Genomic DNA, 19,159 nt, shown 5'->3' on the forward strand with positions numbered 1-19,159 from the left:
ACCATTATATCACTCACACTCACACCGACTTTACAAGCCTGGTCTTGTGGAAGATCACTTGACGTATCTTCTGCCCGATGACGAAGGTCTTTCGGACCTTCTTCATAATATTCCTTCTGGTACCGTCAGCGTCGACTTCAATACACAAACTCCCAGCTAGGTTGTGTCGAATGCGGATGGACTTAGAGTAGATCCACCCCGAGTACTACTTCACAGTTTCACATTTTTTAGATATACATATCATTTAGATATAGCTAATAGTTATTTTTTCACGAATCACAAAATCTTCTTATCATGTTCCCAATTGCGCAGCACTGCCACAAGGCAGCACTGGCAGGGTCGCCATGCAATGTGGGGAGTTATTGGTGTCCAAATGATAAAGACGTGTTGCTATGTCTAAGGTGTATATTATACTGAACTGATTAACTTAAGCTTAATACTAAGTAAATGTATAGGTATGTCGGGAGTAAGGTCGGCTTACACACTACACCAAAGTCAAATGTTAAAACATCGAAGCCATTGATTAAAGATCTTAACAAAGGAGTTATACATAAATATTTGGACACTTTAATTTTTATCTTTAATAATATACTAGTTCACTGTATGTGAATTTATTGAATGCGTCATGATAAGCTATAAATATGACAAAAACAAACAAAAGATGAACGAACCCTTGCAGCAACTACAAACATCTTTAATTCACAAGCTCTAAATATTATTGTAGTTGAGTTATAGCTTATTCCAACAACGTGCCACACGATTGTGAAATAAACATTATGTAGTTTGTAAAGAAATTGAACGCTTGCTACGACGTAGCAATGCTACGTAGCGTAGTAAAGACGTAGACATGACTTAGTTTACAATAGAACCACATACAATAGCATTTACTTAAAAAATACTACGAAAGCTTACGTTTGATTACATCTAATTTTAGTTATAAATAATACTAACAGTATATCAGTGACAAAAAAAAAATGTCGGAAACTCTATTTTTAAAGTATGCTTTAGGCATAATGTTAACCAAAATCATTATTTAGCAACAACCGTAGTTTCAACTCTCCATAAAGGCCAATAGATCGATAAACCACAGATCAGATCACATCTCTATACAGATCTAGCTCTATCTATTGAATTTCAGCTGTAAAATTTCCCTGTCCATACAGGGCCGTACAAAAATGGGTGCCAAAAATGGCTGGACAGCAGTAATTTACGATCTCATGGGCAACACCAGACGCGGATAAACGGGAGTTCATATAAAGTGCTTCCCGAATTTTGTTCTCCTTTTTTATTTTAATTTATCTAGCACAGCGAAGTGGGCGGTGTTCGGCCGTTATTCTGTGAATACACTGTTTTTACGTCTGAGCTATGAATTGAATATGTATGTGTTTTGTTTTTGTTGTGGGTTAGCTTTTGTGTTACTTAATTTTGGCAATTGAAAAGTGGTTTTAATTATGCTGTGTGGTCAATTATTTGAAAGTTAATTAAAAATTAACTTTTGATTGCAACTTATTAATAAATATTGTGCTGTTTGCAGTACCCCTTCTGATTACAAACAATATTTTATCTTTCCTAACAATCTACTAGTCTTTCCTACTTAAAAATTGACTAGCATTAATAACTAGATTGCTAAATCAAATAAAAGTCCCAAGGTCACAACAGATATTCAGTGTAAAAACACATACTTACTCCCGTTAAAGAGAATTTGGTAAAAGCGTACGACAGGCCTCTTACGGCTTTACTTAATGCGAACTAACTCGAAATTCAATATTCAACACGACATTTTGGTGTAAACATCGCGTGACGGGCTCCCGGGGGACGGCGCGAAGGATGAACTTTGAGCGAGTTCCTTAATCGCGTTATAATTACCAAGGTAAGGGATAAAGGTAATTTAATTTAATTAGGAAGGTTTGAAATGGTTTTTTCTTAACTGATGTAGATTTAGTGTTTTTAATGTGATGTTTAGTTCTTGTGGTAACTTCTTGTCTACCTAACTACTTACCTAGTTGGTGTAGTTGTGAAATGAAAAATTCGTTTTGGAATTAGTCGAAAAAAGGTATTTATCAATCTGTCGTGTTCTTAAAAATCTTAACTGAAAACAAAGAACTAAAAGAACAAAGTAGATGATTGTATAAGGCAATGAAAAACAGTAATGAAAAGCTGAAACAAATCGCTAACCGCTCCCGCCTCCGCTCATAACATGAACACCGCAACATGTTTTGTTGCGTCATCGATCATCTTCACCAGCGCTTTTCGCTCGCCTCGCTCACGTCGAAAATTACTTACGGGACCTAACTACATCTCTACGTCGACAAAAAATAACGCTTCAAAGAAAAAAATATTACACGTAGGTCGGAAATTTCCTTGGAAAAGCCCGATCGTTTTGACCTCGTTTTATAGTTCAATAGGTTTTGCATATGGCTTTGAGATGATACTTACGTGAAGTACTGACGGCCTTATGAGAATGAGAGGGTGTAATTATTCTGCTGAAAAGCAACCGTCTAACATAAGAATACGGTATTCGAAAGCATTGCCCTTGTTATTGCGATTTTGTGGCGATAAATAAAGGAAATAGTACCGTTTAAAAAATCTAATGTTAGTTTATTTTTGCTCATAATGCCTCTAAATGAATTGTACTATGCTGAAAATTCGTCCGTAACTAATTACTATTTTAATTAATATTATATTAATTATACTGATTTCCAAGAATCACTATAACCACACTTATGCTATGATTAATTAAATAAAATATTTATTGTGAAACAATTTCTTTCTCATAGCTTTAGAAGGCAGTGCCCTGGTGTTACGTCACACGGTTTTGCACCAAATAAGTTAATACAGGATACAAGATGTCATTATTTTTACGAGCACATGAGGTAAAGCGACATCGACGTGACAGATTAAAAATAAAAATGACGCGTTTTATATTGGCGGGAAGTTAAAAACCATGCAACATATTTTCAAGATAATGTTCGTTATTTTCAATCGATCTTACTGTTTTAATAGGTATAAAGTGTGAGAAAAGGTTGCAATACTTTATTTCGGTATAGCATTTAAAAAATCTGCATTAATTAAGGTCCAGTGTCACCGGATTCAGATGAATAACAGACAAATTTACCTACAGAATTCAACCCCCAACCCTGAAATCATGTCTACCGCATCAAAAACCAAAAAAGAGAGACATAATAAGATAAACACCAAACAATACTCAACCACAATAATGAACCGCCTTCCTCAAATTAACGAACTATCGCAAACAAAAGGCTCTCGAAATAACGAAGACATTATCACCTATTCAGACATCTAGAAGCCTTCAATCTGGCTCCATTTAATCCTGAACTGTAATGAAAGACTTGACGACAATGACGTTTGCTCTAACGATACCTTTATAACTACCGTGAAGGCTGTAGGAAAAATAATGAGCGTCACTTGGGGAGCTCGACCGTGAGTCACTTAAGGTGATTTCACCTCGAGCATTGTGAAGGGGATATACAGACTGGTAGGATGGATGACTAATATTTCGCTACTTTCACACAACGCCATCTAGTTTCAACCTAAGCAGAGCTTATGAGTAATAGAGAACAAATAAACATACTTATACGTATATTTTAAATACCTAAGCATAAAGATAAATTACACCTCGACTCGGACAACGATTTTTCCTGGGTGGGAACCGAACCCTCGACCTCCGGGATAGCAGTCAGGACCACTAACCGCTAAACGAAGGTCAATCTAAAGATTCCCGATTCAGAGATTTGTGTCAAAGTGATTTTTTAAGGCAAATTGTTTTGAAAATTTATTTGACTTACAAAGCACTTCGAAGAAATCTAAGTTATTATCCTTGTACTAACAATGACCTCAATGCTGCAAATGGTTGATTTGGTGTCTTTTGTTTTCAATTCAAAATACATGTTAGTTTTTTTTTGCCCTCACTCACTATAAATACCACCAGCATATAGGTTGTGTATTTATTCAGTACTAACCATATTCCAATTCAAATATAGGGCTATAAATTAAGCTAGACTTGACTAGATCCGGAGTAAATTCAAGTCTCAATTTACCAGGACCTCTCGCGGTTTGTGGAGACAAGATTTCGCCTCAGATCTCTATAAGATAGCATCCTAAAATAGCCGACAGACTAGAAACTAACATCTATTTCGCCAATGTTAGTATGTTGGTAATAAAACGGTATTACGCTAGGGATACACACACTTAAACACGCTTTGCTCGAGAATGTATTTTATTTATGTCTAAAATGGAGAACTTTAAATAAATAATGACCTTTGTTAAGCTTTTCATTTCAAACAATTATAAAAAATAGTTTCAACATAAAGTATCTGTAATACACATCCGGTTACCGTAAGCTTTTAAATTAAAACTACAGCAAATGTACACCTCATGTAGTTTTGTCTACTACGCGTAAAGGCATCTTCTTCCAGAGTTTTTACAAGGGAAGAAGGAACTTAGCACTACTAACTTGTATGGTATATCCTAACTTTTTCATAGGCCTATTAAGTGATGTGCGTCGAACTGAGTAGCCGTATGTCATTGATTGTTATTTACTCCCCATGTTCTTTTATTAGCAGTAGCGGAATTCTTTACAAAGGTCATGGAGGCACGAACTTCCTTTATTTCGCTCCAATGAGGGTAGTAATAGTTACGCGAGACTCAGCTGTAAGCTATTACGTAAGAGCGATTTTAATCTTTATATGTTAATAGGTATAGGCGAGAATGGCGTGCCACTTGAAAGTTTTTGTTGGTGCCAGCTAGTTGGCAATTGAGTAGCACTTATCGTTATATCGATCGGTGTAATGTGTAGTTTGAGTAATGCAGGTGTTCAGAAACATGATGGTTACGTATTTAAACTTTTTTGGCTTAACGCATATAATTAACTAATTTTGTTCCTTTTCAATGGGTTAAGGTATTCTTTCAGTAGTTAGATATACAGGAAGTAATTCGTCGAATGTTCATATAGGTGTTTTATCATGTCGTAATGGTCTATTTAAAACTTTTAGAATACAGGAACAAAGATCTCCCGCTTGGTCACTGACACAATAAAATAAAAAACTTCCAACATAATACAAGCAAAACATAAAAATGGCAAACGCTAAATCATCCCCACACATTCACGTTATATGACACGGTGAAACGGTGTGCTAATGAGCGTGACCTTAAACGATTCTAAATCCTTTAAAAGCTCACAAAAATCCAAATTAAAGCATACCTCTGAAGTATTAACCCAAAAACATATCCCACGTTAATCAACCCAAAAAGGATTTAAAGTAAAGGAAATAACAAATTCTTTCTTTTCGAAAATATTGACGTTTAATTTTTTGCTCCCTATACGGGAAATTGGCTTAATCTCCGTACGAAGAGATACCTAAATATGAAACATTCAGGGAATGTTTAATCCAGTGGAGATCAAAGAACGATATTTCGTACTTTTTTCTTCATTTCAGGATCATTTTGAGCTTATCTTTTCGTACATCAAAGGGTCTCACACACTAATATAATAAGTGTGTCTGTATAGGTGTCTATTTTATGCACGCCATGGATTGAAACGGTTCGATCACTGGTTTACAGGAAATTGTCTGTCGGATCAGAAGACTTGAATATAAAATGTTTGACATTTTTGTCACGGGATGTATTTTTTGTAAGGCTTAAAAATGTTCACATTATATACGAAAATTCGCTCGTATTGAAAGGGATTTAAGGAGATTACTTTCAGCAAACTGCTTATTAAAATAAATTTAATGATATGAAATGGTTCTCGAAATTGGACAAGGTAGCTTTTATTCAAAGGCCTTATGAATACGTGTATCGGCTTTTGGGTCGTAATTACGTACATACCTAATTTGATGGTAACCAGGAATGATTTACAGTAAACAGTATAATCAAAGTGGTGTAAGGAGTTTCAATTTTGGGGTTAAGAGATCTAGACGTTCAAAACCTCGAAGCAGTATTCGCTTTAGTTCTTAACTTATTGCTTATAGTAATAGACGAAACCTATCTGGAAAAGTAATACCAGAAAAGGCCAAAGTCGATATATCAATTAGGGCCAAATAACTCTGTGATTACTCTCAAAAAGTATCGAATAGAAATCCCTCAGGAATTATCATTAAAATGTTATTACCGGCCTAATCTGGATAGTAATGTTCATTTCGTAATTAGCTGGCGATATTTGCGATTCAAAGCATCCGATATTCCGGTCGCATTGCGATGCCACTGTTACTACTCTATGATAATTATTAAAGGTCTAATTTAAAGAGGATAGCGACATTTTTGGACCTCGGAACTGTCAATAAACAATTTAAATCCGCAGAAAAAGGTTTTTATGGTTGGCTGTAGTATCTAAAGTCTGATAGCTGATAGTATATATATTTTTTTTTTTAAGGCTGGATCACAAACAGTCATAGGAAATTTGGATAGCGACGTTTACATAATTAATGAAACATTATTTAGACTACTTGGTAATATAAAGAAACGTACTAATCCAGTAACTCCCGAACATTGAAAGACTGATCCGCTTTTTTAGTTCCAGTCCTTGGGGAAATCATGTTTTGAGAGATTAGAAAAGGATGCATGACGTTATCAAAATGTATTTGGGAGTGTTTGAGATACATTCCTACTAAATAATATTCGTTGTGAGGTTATTATGATCTCACGCATAGTTTATTACTGGCATTTGAATTTTCTGTCACGTACTCTCAGGCAAAGACTTTGTTGACCTATTAGGGGGTTCTTTGTATCCTCAATATTAGCTTTTAAAATCCTAATAAAGAAAAAAAATCCATTTAAATTAAAACACGCAAAGTACACACTGCATTTTAAACGACGTTTTGGAAACCGTGGGCAAAACAGTCTCGCAAATTTTTTTCCCATTCTTCCTTTTGTTAAGGCTCCCCATTTTACGTGGGCTTATCTCAAAGGAACGTGCCAAGATATATAACTCACTCCCTGACACAAAAGATATAGGTAAGGTGGCTTTACCTGTGGCTCGCATCCCGGTATAGTTCTTAGTTTATCAGTAACAAGTTTCAGTAGGTTTCCTCTGGGTCGAAGACTGCGTTTTGAAAAACGCTAGAACATTTTGGTGATTGAATTTCGTGCATTGATTTCAAAATACAAGTGGGGCTGCAAAAAAAATTCCTTCTCAACGGCTTTTAGTGTCATAGAAATCAAAAAAATGTCCTTACAAGTAGCAATGATATATATATATAGTACTTGCCTTTCACCCTTGTTTATGTTGAAAAAAATAACTTGTGAACACGTAATATTCCGATGGTAGGTGTATCTATTCGACACGTACATTTTAAATAATTCACTTAGTGTTTATAAAAGTATAATTTATCCAGAGAGTCCTGTTGGGCCTGTAAATCAAAAATATTAGGTAGCCAACTTGTACACGCTGGCAGTTCGTTGCTTAAAACGTATTAAACCAATATCAGTGATGACGTTAAATGGATGAATAATTCCTCGCCGATTTGATGCATATTCGGATTTCGGATTTTGTTGGTTCCCATAACATTTAAACTCATTAAATTAGCTTTTTATCAATCATTTCGTTGGTAGATTATAATTATTATAATTTGCGGTCAGTGCTCATTCAGATTGGACGATTTTATGTAATTCGTTTTCAGATGTATAAATTATTGCCTATGCGAAAATACTGAAGGGTGATTCATGATATTTTACAGTTCGAAATTATTTTAATTTAATACCATAATTAAGTTATTATTTGGGCCCTCCATGCACGAATTAATGTTTTATGTTCATTATCTTATATACATATGTATGAGTTTGTTGTATAAGCGATTATTTCTTTTAACATAAACTCAGATATGCCTTTTATCACACGAATACCAACAAATGTATATTTATTTATTATTTAAGATTCTAAACACTCACTTTTATCTGGATTGATCATGAGTGGCAGTTAAACAAAGACGTTTTTGTGAAAACCGTTAAACTTAATTAAATATATTTATATATTTGAACAATAGTTATTGGAAATTGCACAATGCTTACTAAGAATCAGTAGGCAATTAGTTTTTGGGTATGTTGCTTGCTATTATAATTAATTATTGCGTTATGTTATGTTAAATGCAAACATTTGTCATTTATGATTAGATTGTAGAATTTTGTTGTTACTGAGAATCTAACAACATGATTATAATGATAAATTATGCTAAACTAAAATTGGTAAATCATCCAATTGCACATATTTATTCTTTTCGCTCATGAAGATAAACGATTTTTAAGCAACACTCATTTTCTTTGAACTTTTTCTCTTTAATCTTTAAACTACGTTATATTTTTAAGGATATATTTGAGTTCCTAGAAGTTTTTTTTTTTGCAAAGCTATCGACTTTACACGACTTAAGTTTTATATTGATTTCGCTAATTTTACACCGAAAATCGATACAACAAGCAAAGACAGTCCCGATGACCTTAATCTTCAAAATGCTATTCAATCAACAATCAATCAATCAACTCAAAGACATTTGTCACGCTTCCTTAGAAAAACATCGTCAACCATCAAAAACTTGCCAAGAATACAAAAAGCCTAATTTAAAACAAGTACCACACATTAAGTAATTAATTAATCAATACCACACATTCTAATTAACGACACTTCAATCAAAATTCTAATTTCTCCACTCAATTTGTTCATAGAATTTCATACCAAAGAATTTATTCGAACTTCACAAGTATTCGCGAGGAATTTGAACTTTTAAAACAGCACAGCGCCAAGTATTTGTGTGATGTATATGTATTGTACATAATTCTTGTTGAACATATAATAAAGTATGTACTTCGCGATTGTTGCGGCTTGGTTCGAGTTTCTGTTGTCGCTTGCTGTCGTGTCGCGGAGCGGGTGGGGTATGGTGCCAGTGATAGCGGTTTTATTTGAAGTTTAACGATTGTTTTCGTCTTGTGAATCGAAGCTGGATTTCTATGAAAAAAGGTCAATTTTGAGTAATATAATATTAACAACCAGTAGTACCAAGTTAAGATAGTCACAGCCACTTACATCTTTAATTATTTTCTGATACCAAATGAGGCAAATTGTTATTTACATATTAGACAAAAACTATGTTTTCAGTGCAGTTGTCAGTGTAACATTTAGCGAAGTTTATGAAAAATCGCTGCAAAAGGAACCCCACATCCGCAGCAAGTTGAATGAAACTTGTAACACCGTTATTTTATTTCATGAAAAAGAGTTCATTTTCAAAGTTCATGAGCATGTTTCAGTCGTTGCCGAGTTATATTTGCGGTTAAATTTGTTTTCTGCTGATTTGTTTCAAGAAACTGTTTCTGTTTAGCGTTACAAGTAATGCTTAGGGGCTAAAAGGATTAGTTTGTGTATAAAGAAAATTTTATACTTTCTTTTTAATAAAAATGCTTGTATTGGGCAGTTTTAAGTTTTTTTGTCGTAATGTTTTTAATGATAGAAGTTGGTGTTTTTACTTTATTAATGTTCTGGCCGTGGGTGAGATGAGAGGATGAGGTCCCGCGAAGCACACTGCGCGCGAAGCGTCGCGGGTTTGGTCCCCGCGTAGGACAAGCATTTTTGTAATCCACAAATGCTTGTGCTGTGATACAACTCAACTCATACAAGGATAAAATCCCTTAATTCTTAAATGATGAAGCCTCACTAACTTGTATTAATCGTGACTGCCTGACCACTTTCACATTTAATAATGACATAATGGGATGTTGAAACATAAAGGACAACCATTTCAGTATTGATCCCATAGTTGAAGGTATGGTCTGTTGGACATCTTGTAATACTGTAATTAGTTAAACTGCCTGTGCGGTATACAGGTATAGCACCTCCATTAAATAGTCCGCTGAACAAACAATTATAACCGTTACGGTTTATTAAGCTCATCGTGTTTTGTTCGCCGATGCCTGCTGTATGCGGTTTAATGACAATTTTGCAATACATGCGAGTGATTTTTGTTAATTTAATGGGCTATAATCTCGATTATAGATTTTGGTAGGCAATTTTTTTTTTCGTATGCGATAAAATAATAATTTAATGGATTTCAAATAATTATGGAAACGTAGACACATCTGATTACTCTAAGAAAATGTTTGATCTGAAGGATGATCTTAAACTACAAAACTAGTTATTAATAAGTATGCACCCGAAGCGATGTCACAAATATATTTAGGGTTCATTAAATATACTTGACTTTAACACATTATTGCATTCATAAAAAGGGATTACAGATTTATTACTATTACAAGTTTTGTTGAGATAATTGGCTCTTAATTTCTAATATGAATCCTTTGATCACAATCCCTGGACAAGTCAACTACAAAAGGATACATATAGTTCATATGAGTATTAAAACTATGTTCAGCTGAAAAATAATTTCCATGACATCACGTAAACATGCAGAATACACGGAGACCCGTGTGAAATTCAGTGTAATGGTCCGGGGCAACCATTACCCGGGCATAACCCGGGTATAATCCAAGACGGTAAGCACGCTACTTATTCCTCTTACGACGTATTGTGGAGATGTTTCCACAATGGCTACGCTATGGCTGTACGATGGCTATAGAATCGCTACGTGATGGTTGTGTCAAGTAAGTATGGACTTAACGGAATTTGTTTCGATGTGTTCCTTTGAGTTTAGTTTAATGATTCAGTGCTTTTCATAAGGACAACATGAGACTTTTTCGATCGGGAAATAGAAGCGCATCCATGTGTGTATTTACGTGATCGAATTTATCTCAAGATATAGTTATCAATACTTTTTTTTAAATCCAAGTTTTTGGACAATAATATGAATGTTAAGAGAAATTATATCTACTCGCGACCCCGCCGCGTCATCTCATGATTAAGGACTCCGGTTGGGTCCGAAACTAGTCGGGCCCTCCCGATAAATGGGTAAGTAAACCGTTGCATCATTTAATAATGGCTCAGTCTAACGACAGTTATTATTAAAAAAAAGAAACAAAATCTGGAAAATTTTGTAATATACACGTATGACATCTGAAACCGCGAGGCTATTGTCTGACCAGATTTAAGACCAAACAGGCCCCTACATATATTATTTCAAACTTCCAAACACACTGAAGTCACAATACATATAGTAAATAATTTAGGACAACAATTTAACAATTTATCAAGGCAATACGTCCACATAACTCGAGTGAAAGTCAGTATTTATGCAGGGATCCGTAGTCTCAGCGGTCGGTGCGTCCAACTTGTACATGTTTAAACGTACCGCGGCCATATTGTAATGCCCGAGAATTTCCCGATGTTTATGCCATTGTGTTCCTGTTAGTTTTCCTCAGCGCAAGTCATGGACTGAGAGAGGATTTGATTGGTCACTTACTGTCGTTACTTCTTTCTCTGAGAACTTCGGTTTTCAGTTTCATCACTTGATTATCAAATATTGCTTAATATATGTATTAGAAGTACAGAAAGCATATCTGTAACGCAACGTATACTAGATCATGAGTTTAATAAAACAACTTCAAGTAAGCCGTTTTTCAGGCAAAATACATCAGAGTAATGACTCTACGTCAATATCAAAAATACTATTATCAGATGCAACCTTATCACACAATGTCAATAAGTGTGTTGTGTATTGTTAGCTTTAGTTAAGCACCAAATTGGACTATTAAATTTACGCGATTTTACTTCAATTTAGGTGGAAACCAATGTTCTCAAACTAGACTCTAATTCCCTTAAGTATCATCAAATTTGTCCCATCAAAATTAAATAAACTGATGTGCATATTTCTTACATTCCTGAAATAAAGTTAATGAGTTCATCATCATCAGTGTTTGTGACCAAATCCCGTCGATTCCTATCACTTGGACCCCACCATCATAAGCATATTTGTAGTAAAGTTTGTCATAGCATTCATAGACCGCTTAATGGCGTTTTGTTTCTATAAAATAGATGTTTGTTTGTCATTACTACTGTGGTTTATGGCTTGGCCTGTAACCTACAGGCAAAAACAGTCGGACAAGAATGTTAAGTCAAGTTGTAACATTTTGAAAAACATTTAAGTCGGCAGTCAATTACAATACTACGTATAATAATCCTACTGTCCTCAATGAATGGCTCTTTTCTGATAGCACATTTGTCTGTGTGGGGTCTTCCTTCTATTGTGACTTTTGAATCTAAACTGATTCTGGTGTATGGCATATAAATGGTTTTACATTGCTGAAATTAAAATAGGTTAAATTTATCGTGCAATATAGCACAAAGCTACTACGTACAGTTATTTAGTTTTGAATAATTTGACTTATCAATTGATTTTATTCTTTTTTTGGTTCTATACTCTTTCCCAACTATGCTGGGGTCGGCTTCCAGTATAACCGGATTCAGCTAAGTACCAGTGTTTTACAAGGAGCGACTACCTATCAGACGTCCTTAACGCAGTTACCTGGTGCAGCACGATACCAATTAGTTAGACTGGTTGTCAGACTGTCTAGCTTCTGACTACCCGTAACGACTGTCAAAGAGGTATGAACAACAGCCGGGACCCAAAATTTAACGTGCCTTCCGAAACCATCAATTCTATTTTCACACATATGACTGCACGTATATTGTTATTCCATTCTATATCACTTTGACCCAGTTTTTCACATGGACGGTAACCCTTGATTGTGACAGCATTATGTATAATGCCTATATAATTAACGTCCTACTGACAACAATAATTATGGTCATCATGTTACCCACGACAGCTGGCCGCTTTAGCTTTTACAGTGTGGTCGCGCGACCACACTGTGGTTGATTATCAATAAGACCACAACAGATTTCGTCCCGTGGTTGTGTGCACGCCAAATTAACTTACGCTTAATTATTTATTTACTGTAATTCAGCTTTGATTGGGATCTAGTTGTTTGATGTTTGACGTATTGTTGTATGTTAATTTTAATTAGTTGTATGTAATGGGATCCGGGTTATTTATATACCTAAGCTGTTTACAATTTTGTAAACATTATAATTATTGAATGTTAAAAATCCTTATTTTATGTTTACCATAAATATTATGAGAGTAGTACGAGAAAGTTAGTGATTGCAGTTATTTAAAGGAACAAGAACGGTTTATTCATTTTTGTTATTAAAACGACTTCTTTGCGTATTATTTTAATTATTTATTAGGATTTTTATAAACATCCAAGACACATTCGTGAATCACAAAAATGTTTTTTCCTCGCGGGGATCGAAACCGCGGCACGTCGCGCGCATTGCATTGGCGTGTTGACCTATATAAGTCTATGACCACCCAGCTAACCGTGCAGTAGAAACTATAAAATTTTAGCCAGTACTAAATCGTAGCATATATGGTGATACATCTGGCTCGACTCATGATGCCCTAAAGAAAAGTTTTACAAAGAAAAACAACTGAAGCTACAAAAAATATTTTGATACGCAGAGATTGCATGCATTACACGCAAGCGCAGTTACTGTTCCCACTAATACTGTTTCAACAGAATTTCATCCATCCAAGAATACATTCCCCATACTTTTCCAGGTAATCTGTTTACGCAACAAAAATAGTTGGAAACCCGGAACAAACCGTAACGCTCCGAATATCCCGGACTTGGCAAACTAAACAAATAACGGGTGTAAAGTGTAACATTTAACAAAACTTTTTACTCGCTAGTAAACTGATGGATTTATCAAGGGCCCTTCACACGCTCCGGTAAAAACTCTCGCCGGGATATATACATCAGTTCGGTACTGCGGGCTTTAATTTATCGTTCCCAACGGATCGGCCCGGACAGGTATGGACGGCGGACCGGACCGGGCCGTAAACGATAGATCTGCGTGAATTTTTGAACGACTTCTCTCGGACCGTTTTTTGGTGTTTAGTGTTAATGTTTAGATGTTTTTCTGAACTGTTTATTTTGTCATTCATTCGTAATCGTTGGTTAATGGAAGCAACGAGTCTTTTTGCCTCTGAGGGAATACATGAATTGCGTTTTAAGTGCTGTGTGAATTTAACTCTTCGAATTGTCCCTGTAGTAAAATAAAACAAGTATTGCAACACAATTTATTCGTTTTTATAGAGTTAAGCAAGCTTTCAAATATTATATTCAAATTAAATATAAAACTATCCAAACACTCAAGAATCCATTATCGGTATTGGCTAAGACAATTTGTGTGTTTATTTGCAATGATCTCGAAAACGACTGGGCTCGTTAAGATAATTCGTTCATCGTTGCGCATGTTTGGCCGGCAAAGAGGCTTGATGATGCAAATAGTGTCGATCAGTGAAAGTGAATTGAGTAAGATATTATAATGAGTTTAATATGAAGATTTATGTGATGTATGAAAGTATGAATAATTACATAAATGTTCTTAAAAACTAACAGTACATCCATAATGACGAAAAACTGAATAACAGTTCATTTTTAACTGTTTAATACTGCCCTGCCACATATAAAAAAACACAAGTTTATCGAAAGCTCTTTAGAACCTATCAACGTATAATATAAAAATGAATAAAGCAATATCTATACACATTTGAAATGACCGATGACACAAAAAGTTTAACTAATAATAACCAAACCTGGTCGAGAGAATAGTTAGAAGTCAGAATAAACACTTGGTTCAGTACCTTCAAGGTACCGCTGGTTATCCGTTTGACTATCTACAACCTGAACCTCAAGAATAAATACATGACAGAACCCATAAAGGGTTCTTGGGGGCCGAATTTGCACTACAACGGTTTTTAATTTTTCAACAACGAAGAAATCAAAATGATATAGTTTGACCAAAAACTGACCAACTGACAATCTACGGAATAAAAGCTTCAGTATCTCATTTTAAATGTAGTAGTTTACTTAATCATACATTATTTCAACGCAACTCCTATAAAAAAATAACACCAAACTACCAATAACCATTTCACAACAGACCCCTAAACCAAAAAACTACCCTGCGCATCAATACTTCATAACAGTCCATTTGAACTCACACACGCTGTGAATAGATACCAATAGGTTTATCATCATTATAACTATTAATAACCCTGTTTTTTTTGTTTACAGGTAAGCCACGGACCAAGGATCAAAGGTAAACGTTGTTTTAAAAGATTAAAAGGCTCTGTTTATACTTTTTTTTTAATGCGCGGTGATTTATAATGTAATCAAGGCTGTGAGCGGTTTTGGAGATAAAGATTGATGCAGGTTGCTTTGGTAGGTTAGATAAGTGTTTAAAAGTTATGATAGCTGCACTAGGTACATACATTTATGTGTATTTAATTGTTCAGTGGTTTATTATAAATTCCATTGATTAAGTCACATTGTATCTTAAACGCGGATAACACGCGAGAGCGCACTTAGTACCTACTGATTATAAAAAAGTTTAAACTTCAATAGTCAATACCGACACTTATATAAATAAGCAATTTTATTTATGCGCTGGCTATACCAACAATAATTTCCGCAATAAATAAAAAAATCACATTAAAGTCATGTCTATTTATTTGTTCAATAATTTCTTTTGACGTAAACGCACAATGGACGTATTATATTATGTTCAGTAGTAAAATTTTATGTTATTATAGTTATAACAACAGCCATGGCACAGCTAAGGATGTACGACTGAATTCAGACAAGAAAGGCAGTTTAAATTAATATGTGAATAGTTTATCTAACTGCTGCAACTAACACGTTAAAATTAGTTAATCGATCTACCTAATATTCCATTTCGAGAATCACAAAAAAGTTTCATAAAAATATAACGAATATACGAGTTTTTATTATTATGATTATTTTGGGAGGATTGTTAATGCTTTAAAGATGCAACGGTGTAGGTTCTCAAGCATTTTGGTCTGGTTAAATATTTTGATAATCACCTGAAATTTCTGCTGATTTCATCAATCACAGAAATAATCTTAATCCTACAAGCCACGCGAACAGTTCTAGATCAAAATAATTTCAACTGTGTTTATAAAATTGTTATCGCCTTTCGCAATATCCATACACAACACGTGCGATGGCCATTAAAAATATAATAAAGCAAATAATAAGCTGTTTGTTCGTATTCACGATAAAACTCATTACAATTCTTCGCGTCCAATCGCAGTAAGTCATATTTAAATTTTATTATCACTCAAATATCCTTTCGGGTTCGCAGCAGTATTATAATGTTATGGGAGCTGTAACTTCTACATTATCTTTACGACTTTAACGAATGGTACAAGGTAGTAGAGGAAGCTTGTGTGTTTTACAGAGTTAAAAAAAATGTAGTTATTTAGCCGGATTTTATTTACCCACGCGCTTGAGATTCAAGCGTTTTGTTTAAATTGCATTGAAGGTGGTTTAATTTAAAAAATATTTTTTTTATATAAAAAGTTAGGTCAACCAAAATATTTACGATTGTACATAAGATCATATTCCATTTTTACCATGATGCGGATTTTCCACCGCGTTTGTTATATATTCTGCAAATGTATAATAATATATTATATGCATTTCTATAGTAAACAGTATCCGATGACACCAAAATCTCAAGCTATACACGCATGTAACTAATCATTATAACGATACTGTATTCCGTACGTACATATATGCCTCCTTGTAATAAGATATTCTGGCGATCGTATTACTAGCTTGGCTATTTGAGAGGAGTGTAATTATTGTTTCACTAGTTACGTCAATTGTGTTTTATGTATCTAAACTATAAAACTTAGCTGGATCGTTAGCCAGCAAAGTGGCTCATAATAGTCTAGCTGTCTTGAGTGAACATTTAAACTTTAAATTGAAGATTGTTCCACCTTAAATGACGATAAAATAAACAATTTCAAAAATTCTTGATCAGTGACCTCAGTAGCTTCGTTGGTAAAGTGACTGGTGTTATATTAGGATTCGCAATATCGAGTCCTTTCGAATGTTTGAATTCCTTCTTCATAGTATTTCTCTTGTATTGGCAAATACTATTAAAAGGACAAATAAATTCTAAAACGAGCAGCATTTATAATATTATCTCATCAGGACCCGTTACAAATATTTTCCTATTCTCCACGAAAAAGACTCCAACTGCCTTCATAAATCCACATCCAACTTCAACCATATACTATAGCAACTTTCCATCTTATACTCTCCAGTATCCCCTTTAACTTGTCCCACAAACGACTGCCCGCTATAAAAGGGGATGAACCCTGAAAAAGACATCACGACGCGAGATCCGTGTCAGTTGCCAACTAGAACCGATCACACGATCTCGTTTACGACGGCTATGATTTACTGCATGTGTTCATAGCGATTGTTATTACAGAAGCTGTTTAATTAGCTGTTGATATTATAATTTCTTAATACATGATATCATTTTTATGGTTATGTTTTTGATCATAAAGTTTATGGCGGTGAAAGAATAAATAAAAGTTTTAAATTCACTGCGTTTAGAACAAACCATCGAATTTATTTTATGCTAATTTCATTTGTATGCGTTTCTAATGTAACAGCCAGACTATGTTATTATGTACCTACGTAATTGTATAATTATTAGAAATTCTGTCAACGTGTGGGAATCTGTATCCAAAATTCGAATTGTCATCCATTCAATGATCAATACTTAATCCCAACTTAAACTATATATATTAGCCCGTACCCAGCCTACAGAGCGACAGTTTACAGAATTCTTAGATTTTTTTTATGCTTCTGTTGATGACAATAAAACAGCTCCCTCCAAAAAATAATGGTTAAAGCAGAAAAATGCCTATACCCTACGAAAAAACGCTATTCAATACCATCGCCAACAACATAGCAAAGACAGTCAAGACAAAAAATCAACACCATACAGCACATACCTACTTGTTAATTTTCTTAACACCCTAGGAATTTTAACTAAGCGGCAAGCCTGTCACCGCCTCTTTAACTAATATTGTTGCAGTTATTAAAGCGAGACGGCACAATACACGGCATAGCGTGGTCTCTCTCTTACACAACAGTAATAATACTAAAAATGAAGAAGGCAGGCGTTTTCAACCAAAGGCAATGCAACAAGGAGTTCGGAACGATGTAGCTGACAACAAAATACACAATTTAACCATTGAGTGCAACAATTTCATATCTCTGCGAGCATTTATTAGTTCTGCGTACATCACTGAAATGTATGAGGAATGCTTTATCTTTGGAATGCTTTTGAAGGCTTACAAAGAAGCCGTGAACTCAAGACTTTACTTAATAATAGTGGAAGGAGTCAAGTTTAATACAAAGGTTGGCTTATTGAAGGTTTGCTGTGGAATTTGTACAGTTTTTAGTGTCAATGCAAGATTGTTTAAATGTTCTCAAAACTGTTTGAAAAAAAAATAGAATAGAAAGACTGGATGGTCCGAAGAACTATTGAAATAGTCAAGGCCTGGACTCACCCCACGCGTCTAATATTACAGATTATACTTTTCAAATCGTTTTTTTTTTCTCACAAGGTTTTCTTTCTGTGAAAAAAGTCGGCCTCTTATATCTTCTCACAACGATTCTTAACAAAACCGATTTAGCCTCAACCTACTACTACACAATACATTCATACTAAACGTAGATAGTACACACACGCACCCAAGAACGAGTGAATAAATCCTCATAAAAATCCAGAGATAAACAACAATTCGTTTGCTAATCAGTCTCATCGTTTGTTGTGGATGAGTGGCTCACAGAAGGCGGCCCTCCGTCACCCTTCAACAGCCCCCGCAAATCTTTTGTGACGATTCGAAAAAAATGTTGCGTACCCCTGACAACATTTTTCTGTTACGAGTTTCGCTGTTCCAAATTCGTTACAAGTCGGCGTGAATTTTTTAGCAAGTTGAAGTGTTGTTTCGGGCCCTTCTTTTTAATTATTTTTTATTTGATGGGTGGGTAAACTTGAGGTCTGTACGAACGTACATATTTTAATCATTAATTTACGGTAGGGTTCATACCAACGGGTATTTCATTGTAAAGTGATAAAAAAATATACTGAGTATAGCTGAATGGTGTAGGTCACCTCGCCAACCCTAACATAGTCCCTGCGTAGGACAAGCAGCGTGTGATCTATGAGTTCTTGTTTTGAGTCTGTGTGTCTGCTTTTGACTAGAATGTTTGAGGAATCTCCCGCAACACAAGGATTAAATTTCCTTGCTCGAAAGGCGTTTTGAAAATGGTATTAAACTAGTTTTTATGTGTTACTATTACCTTT

This window comes from Trichoplusia ni, chromosome 4 (assembly GCF_003590095.1).
Source record: "Trichoplusia ni isolate ovarian cell line Hi5 chromosome 4, tn1, whole genome shotgun sequence".
In the NCBI taxonomy this organism is placed as follows: domain Eukaryota; kingdom Metazoa; phylum Arthropoda; class Insecta; order Lepidoptera; family Noctuidae; genus Trichoplusia; species Trichoplusia ni.